Below are 8,274 nucleotides of genomic sequence, written 5' to 3'. Positions count from 1 at the left end.
GTGTGGGGACTGATGATATACTTGTGTGACACCCTTGGCACTAGGCTGGCATGTAGAACGTGCTCCCTGCATGGAGCTGTGACTGTCACCTTCTCAAAGGAGGGGAGAGGGGTTCTGAGCTCGGCCTTGGCCAGGAATCGGTGCCTACCTGCGTCTCATCCTCCCATTTTGCAGATGGGGAACACTGACGCGCAACACGTTCAGACCCGGGGAGGGATCAGGCTCCTGGCTTAGCTACTGAGACCGCTTTCTCCTCTTCTTTCTCCTCTGGAATGCTGTGGAAGCCAGTGTCCCCCAGTATTTCCCTCGCAGAAAACCAAGTGCAGACTCTCAGCACAACCACCGTTACATTCTGCCCTGGGGAGCGTGGATGGTGCCGCTGAAACGTCCCAACTCACGCGGGACCATGCTTGGGCCTGCTTCTTTCTGATGCTGAGCTGAAGCCTGGGGGACAATGCCGAGCCAGCAGGGCTCTGCCAGAACGTCTCAGAATCAGGTGGTGTGGAGAGTGGGTCCCAGGCTCTGTGACCCACTCTCCACAGAGGCCCCGGTTCAAATCCTGGCTTTGCTCATCGTCATCGCATCGCTCTGGTGGATGACTTAACCACGCCCTGCCTCAGTTTACCTATCTGTATGGGGCTCTTGTGAGGTTGAAGCGAGGTTGTCCCTGGTAGGTGACCAACCCTTCCTACGTGTGCGTTACTATGACGATCGTGACCGGCCCTCTCATTGCGTAGGTTGGAAACAGGCCTGGAGAGAGGAAGTGGCCTCTATGAGCACCACCTGCTCTTGGCAGAAACGTGACTGCAGAGCTGACAGGCTTTATTCCGCACCAGGAAGGGAGCTTTGCTCTAAGGTCCATTTCTCACTCGCCAGAGCAGAGCTGGGCGAAGGCGGCTCACAGGCTTAACAAGCCCTCGGAGAAAATGGTGTCTCACTCAAAGGGCAGCGGCCAGGCTCCCCGCCTGCTGTGTTCCGGACGCTTCCACAGCACCTCCCTGGTCCGCTCTGGTCCTGGTGAGGGGGAGCCACAGCTGTGTGGCCCTGGGACTAGTACCTAACCGCTCTGGGTTTCAGTTTCCTCATCGGCAATACCGCCAGCAGGGCCCCTCCGGTCCCCTGGTACCCTCAGACCCGATCATGTCTTGATGCTGAAATAGAGCAAATGTTTTCAAAGAATTTTCTTTGAGGCCCATTGGCCTAAAGCATATGCCAAGAAAATGTCACAACGGAATGATATTGCTTGCTTGAATTATTCCCCCAATTTCTTCTCCTTGACCCATGGGTTAGAAACAGTAAGCATTTATTTACCTACTAACATAAAGTAACATTAAAAAATTTTTCTAAATGTAACATGGGCTCAATGCAGAAAACCTGGAAAGCACTGGAAGACACAAAGTTGGGTGGAAAAGGAAAAATAACACAGGGTGGGGAGTAAATAAAACTCCCCAAACAAAAAGAAAGTGAAAAGGAAAGTCAAACAAACGCGCAGAAACCGGATGCGGAGCTGTCATAAAACCCGCATCATTTCTGGGAATGCTGTCCTGTTCCGGTGTTGAGGAGCCATAAAATCTCAGGGCGCTGCCTTCCCAGAAGCCACCTGAAGCCTGCTGGAGGAAGTCTTCATCTTCTAGAACCTTCTCCAGAGGCCTACTATCCATGAGGCCGCTGGTGCGGATGGTGGCCCGGTTTCTGGCCCCTCTGGCCTGTTGCATGTCCCACAGGAGAGCACAGAGGTACAGGGTGCCCTAGAGCCAGTCTGCCTGGGCTGCACCCTCTCTCTGCACCCATTTCCTAGGTGGCCTCGAAAGAGCTTCCTAACTTCTCTGTGCCTCAACTTCCTCATCTGTGAAATGGGGATCCTAAAACATGGGTCAGTGTGACGTGCTTAGGACAGAAGTGCATGCACATGGTGGCTGTTACTGTGACTCTAGACACACCCCAAGCACTAGCTTAGTAAAAACGGTTGCTTTAAGAACGCAGTGTGGGAGAGAAGCAGCGAGGAAGCTCAAGCAGCATTCCCTCCAGGGGCTCCCACGTCTTGCCCAGGACTGACCGTCACAAGTTGAATGAGGCATGGGCTGCTTCCAGTTTGGTTCACATTGTTGGTTTATTCATATTTTTTTTTTTTTAGTGAAGAAATGTCAAAACAGAGCCCCGAAAGCAAACAGAAGTTCTACACTCTATGGTGGATGTCTACCTTTCAAGTCCGGGCCGGTGGTGTGGAAGCATCTCGAAGTCAAGACTGAGACTCTTTGTGAATGAGGGCACAGGCCTGTCCCACTGTCCGAGGCTCTGGTCTTGTTGCCACTCGATCTTCTGTGCTGACTCCGTGCCCAGCACACAGTAGGTGCCCAGTAAATGCTTGTGAAAGAATGAACAAATGGATGAATGAATGGGACTCGGTCCTCATAGGAAAAGGTGCAGGGACCAGAACATTTCCTGCTGTCAAAGCTTAAGGCTGTCATCCGGTTTGAGATTTGATCCCAAGGTTCAAATGATATCAGCTCTTATCATGTTGGATAAGGGGACACTGTCCCCCAGGCCATGGACCCTGCCATTAATATTCAACTTTCTTTTTCATTTTCACTTTCTTTCTTACCCTTGCCATTCCACAGGGCAGGGCCATGGGAAGGGACATGGCTCAGCAAAATGCTCGGAGGCCCTGGCTGGGAGCTTGGGTTCAGGAGGGGGCAGGGGGCTAAAGCCTGAGGTGCTGAGATGGGCCTCAGGGGCGTCTCGCTGCCTTCTGCTTTCTTTTCCTGGTGGCCAGGAGATGGCAGAGGAGGGCATAGGGGTGTGTGGAGATTTGAGGACCCCTTTCTACCCAGCACACTTTAGTAGCCCATCCCCCATCAATGGATGACCCTGGGGGCCCAGTCTGGCTCCAGGTGGTGTCCGGGGTAACTGAGAAGGCATTGGGATACTTAGGACAGCACCCATGGGATGACCTCTCTAACCTCCTGGGACCCTTGGCCTTGAGGATCCCAAGGGAAGCAGCACCCCCTGCTGGCTGGTCATGACACCCCCTTCACCATGCCCCTGACCCTGGGATTGCAGGATGTTTGCTCACCACTTCATCTATACACTGCCTTTGGCGCTGCTAGTCACGCTACCCGGTATCAGAGCAGTGAATATTTAAAAAAAATGTGGCCTCCCAAGAATACACAAGTGACTCCACTCCTGGACATATATCCCCAACAAATTCCCACCAGGTCCATCAGGAGACACGGATAAAGATTCTCTATGCAGGGGAGCATCTGATGCCCAACAGTGAGGGGCGGGCAATGTGCTGGGCATGCCCTGTGCAGGGTGATGCAGCCATTCAGACTGATGGGCAGGCGGCAAGAATTTAAAAGCAAATCAGCCTGAGAGTTTAAGACCATACCAAGTGCTTGTCAGGAATAAAATGCATGGATAAATACTGGGTGGAATCATAAGAAACTGCCAATTGTTCTACTGCCCTTTTTAACTTATAAAAATGGTAACAACCTTACAACCCTCAGTGTATTTACAGAAGAGAGAAGAGAACCCTGAGGACGAGGGGTCAACAACTACACAGAGCACTGCGGGTCATTTCCCGGACGTGATTCGGGAAAATGAACCAGAAACAAAACATTCCGCACGCTGAATCCATGTAAACAGAGTCTGACACCAGGCAAAACCCATCCACAGTATTGGATGCGAGGATGGGGGCTGCCCTTGGGGGCCCGTAGTGACTGGGAGGGGGCAGGAGGAGGGTTCTGGGGGCTAATAATATCTTCACCTAATGCCGGCATGGGGGCGCTCAGTGTGTGACAATCCACCGAGCCCTGCGTTCAGATGTGTGCCCTCTTCTGTGCCAGGGCCACTCTTCTGTACCAATGGCACACCTCAGGAGCGCGCGCCCCTAAGGCAGCAAGGATGTTTACAAGAGCACCCAGAACAGCAGGGCATGCGTGCGACAGGGTGAGCAGTTGCCTCGGCCACCAGAGGGGGAAAGGCTTAGGACTTTTCTTCTGCTTCCCGGGCATCCCAGGTGAGGTGTGGGGGCCCCCTGGCTACAGCGGAGTCCCCCCTTCCAGATCTCCCCAGCACGCCTCCATTGCTGGGGGCCCACCCTGCTGGCAGCAGAGGAGGAAAGTCCCCACTAGTTTCTGCAGGTATTTGTTCCTGAAACTCATGGGTGAGCTAATTTTACACCGTGAGTGAGACACTGCAGAGAGAAACGAAACGGCTGGCTTGTGGAGGGGGTGGGGGGTCTGATTCGAGCAGGATGGCCACCCTGACCAGAGGGCCAGCTGGGAGCGATGCCCAGAGGCTGAGAGTGGGGCCCCTCTGCTGGCCACAAGGTGGTGGAAACGTAACCCGTCATACATGGGAGCTTGGAGTCCCCTGCATGTGAATCTAGACCCTCAGCCAGGAATAAGAACTACTCATGGGGCTCTTATGGCTCTGACACTCACTGGATTTTGTGGGCCTCGGTTTCCCCATTTCTAAGGCCCATTCCAAAATGGTGTCTAAGGATCCCCGTGTCGCTGTGTTGCATCTTCGTTTGGCCTTTCTCTCTCATTTTATGGACTGATCATGTCTCCACAGCAGGAAGGGTTGCGTTGGACCTGGGTTTTTCTGAAAATGAAAAACGTTGAAGTGTGCACCCTGCAGTGGGCACCAGCCAGTGCGCCCCTCTTGGCACATCCAGAGCGCAGGTGGAAGCTGTCCAGCCTTGAGCACAGGACACTCTGCGTGAAGGCTCGGTGAGCTCACCCTCGATCCTTTCCAGCAAATGACACCATCTACAGAGAATTCATCTCCACTCTAGCTATTTGGCGACTTACATAATCACCCCAAATGCTTCAGAAGGTCTCAGGACTACAAAAGGACATAAATGGTGTTTAAAACATCCGTAAGCAAAGCAAACGATCACGTTCATTCACATTCGGAGACTTCTTTCTTCTGGTGGCATAAGTGAGTGTGAAAGGTGAGACAGAAGAACAAAACCAAGTTCTCCCTGAAACTCCTCCGTGGCCTCGAGACTTGCTGGCTCACACTGAGCCACTCAGACCCTGCGTACGTTCTCTTGAGAGAAAGTGTTACTTCTGATATTATTTTTCCAGAGGAAGGGGCACCTTGTGTGCTTTGTTCCTGCACAGACAGGAGTTACATTAGAGGACATACTTGGGCTAACAAGAGCACGTGGATGGCCGCGTACGAAGAGAATCAGCTCCAGTGCCTTGGAATTCTGGGGAGTTCCAAACATTGTCAAGGTCATGACTAAATGCCCTGGCTGCTTTGGCTAAGTGCTTTGAGCGTCGGCCTGTGGACCAAAGGGTCTCAGGTTCAATTCCGGTGGAGGGCATGTACCTCCGTTGCAGGTTCGAACCCAAGTCCTAGTCAGGGCATATGTGGGAGGCAACTAATCCATGTGTCTCTCCCATGTTGATATTTCTCTCTCTCTTCTCTCTCTCTCTCTCTCTCTCTCTCTCTCTCTCTCTCTCTCTCTCTCCCCCTCCTCTTCCTCCTCGTCCTCTTCCTCCTCTTCCTCTTCCTCCCCCTCCTCCCTCCCTTTCACTCTCTCTAAAAATCAATGGAAAAAATATTCTTGGGTGAGGATTAAAAAATGTAATTAAGAGAAAGGTCATGACTGAAGTTATAAATCACAGAACCTCAGCTGGATATGGAAGGAGCGAAGTGGGGAAGATGAATGGGAGAGGAAGTGAGGTCTGGGCTCAGATGCAGCGGTTTCATTAGCCAGTTTTCTGGACCTTCACCTTATCAGTAAAGGCTGGGTTATGTACCGTTTCTTGAACGGCTGTTGGCCTTTGATGCATGTTTGGGGGTTTAATCCTTTGACCATTTAAACAGCTCTTTTATGAGAAGCTGGCTTCCAGGATTTCCTGTGGCGGGGGGGGAGGGGGGTGTCAGGGGTCAGGGGTCAGGGGGCGTCGTAAATGAACGATGAATCTAATTTCAGAATTGGGGTGGGCAGTGCGGGGTCACTCCTTGAAGCCTGAGCACACAGGCGTGGGAGCAGCGGTTTGGAGTGGGTCCTATAATACGCAGCATCAAAGGGTAAGAACTAGGTTCCATGCCAGGCATGGCGCCAAAATGTTACCTGCTTACCTCCTTCAACTTCCCCAAGTCCTATGTGATGGGTGCTATTATTGTCCCCATTTCACAGAGGAGAAAAATGAGGGTTTAATTTAAGAGGAACACCCACCATGCTTCCCACACAGCAAATGGAAGAACCAAGCTTTGCACGGAGACTGCTGGGGTCAAAGGTCACATTCCCAATGACGGCTCTCCACTGGCCGTGGTGCTCACAGGCACTCGGGGAGTTGTGAGAACTATTACTACCTCAGACCTCGTGTGGAGACGTTGAACTTGGAGAGAACACCGTTCAAGGTCCTGTGGGCAATAAGTGGCAAAGCCAGGACAGGGACTGGACTCGGGGAGACCATGTCATGTGCTCACAATAACACAGGATGCAGGCCTCAGGGCTGGAGTTCGGGCCAGATCTGTCCAGATTGGGTGCTGTGAATTCATGGATGGCCTCACATAACAAACTCTTCAGGCCACGTCATGGGCAGATTTTTGAAACCGGTGTCACAGAATGAAAATGTCATCCTTGGTCAGAAAGTGTCCCTCGTCATTGCTCTCAGAGGCCATAAATGCCTCTGGCACCTCCTCAGCAGGCACTTTCTTAGGGTCTTCAATCATGTGCGATAGTCACTGGGCAGGCCATGGACTTTCCTCCCAGGTAGGAAAGTGCAATGGTCCGTTGGCCCCAACAGGTGTGCGTGTGGGCAGCAGGACCACGTGTAAGCAAACACACCACGTGTCAGCTGCAAGACGCGCCTCCCTTTTCCTGTGTGGAAAGACAGGCCCCCTGGCCTCTTGCAGCCCTGTTACTCACATGCCTTCCTGGCTGGGGGCTGATGCTGCCTACCCGGGGTCCTGGGACACGTTTTGAAATTGATGTCACAGAATACAAATACCATCCTTGGTCAAAGAATGCTGCTCATCGTTGCTTTCAGAGGCCAACTCCCCTCGGCGGGGCCAAGTCAGAAGGTTGCTCTCAAAGCAGAAAGGGCACCAGGTCTTTGTTGGAAACGGGAACCATCCGGATCGAGCGGAGGCCGGCTGGAGAGCACGCCGATGCTCAGTTTTGTTTTGGGTCATCAGTTTGAGAAGACCGGAGGGTCCATTCCCGTTTGCCTTGGGGGGCCTGAATCTTTACCAACCTGTGTCTTCTTGTGGCTTAATGAACACAGAGACTCCCCTCCCCGCTTCATGTTTTATTTCTTCTGGGATTGGCAAATGGGAGCTGTGGATCTCTGCAACAAACATTTAAGGGGACCAACTATGTGCTACCAAGTATCTGGGGTACAGAGACAGAAAAAGCAAAGCCTGCTGTTGAGCCAGGCACGTTCCGGGGAGTGCTCAGCAGCCAGCGCACCTGGAGCGGGGCGGGGGAGGGGGGACGGGGACAGGGACCAGATGGGCGAACCAGGTTGGCGCCCGCTCCTGGGCCCAGGCTGAGCTGGGAGCTGCAGCATCGTCCTGCAGGCACAGAGCTTTGGAGATGCTGAGCACCTTCCAGGGGGGTCAGCCTTTGGCACCAGCTCCCCGCACCCCGCCAGTGGGTCACGTTGGGGTCCTGGTGGTACACATGCACCGGTATTGTTGAGTCTCTGGAGGCCCAAGGAGGAAGGGCTGGCATTTGGAGCGACAAACTGGCCCTCATGCCCACATCCAGCTGGCCCCGGGGCATGGAAACCGAGCACCTGCTTCAGTTTCCGGTGAACTGTCCAATCATGTGAATGTCTTAGTTTAGAAGCTGGAAAAACAGAGGGTGAGATGAAAGCCAGAAAAACAGCATGTGGCTCGAGAGCCAGGAGACGGATTGTCCGCTCTGTCGGAACATTCTCATCTGAACGCCCGCGGTCCTGTAAGAACGGTTCCTCAGCGGCCGCTCTTTCTCTCTCTTGCAAGGAGGAGTGAGCTCCTCTCCCAGGCTGCGAGCCTCTGGAAGGCGGTTTCTGGACGTTCCCTTCCGTCTCTCCACGTGCGGCTCTGGTCCCACCAATCAGCAGGTCACGGCAGTCACCACGTGAGGACACCGCTGGGTGCTCTTCACTGAACCTCGTGTTAGCTCTCCCAGGCAGGGGCGGCCACATCCGTGAAACCAGGAGCGACAAAGCCTGGACACGGAACCCTTGGGTCTCTGAAAACACACCAACATTGTGACTGTGAGAAGGCCATCGAATTGCCCTTGAAATGGTGACTTTCATG

Source organism: Eptesicus fuscus, chromosome 21, assembly GCF_027574615.1.
Source record: "Eptesicus fuscus isolate TK198812 chromosome 21, DD_ASM_mEF_20220401, whole genome shotgun sequence".
NCBI lineage: Eukaryota > Metazoa > Chordata > Mammalia > Chiroptera > Vespertilionidae > Eptesicus > Eptesicus fuscus.
Note: the sequence above shows the minus strand (reverse complement) of the source record.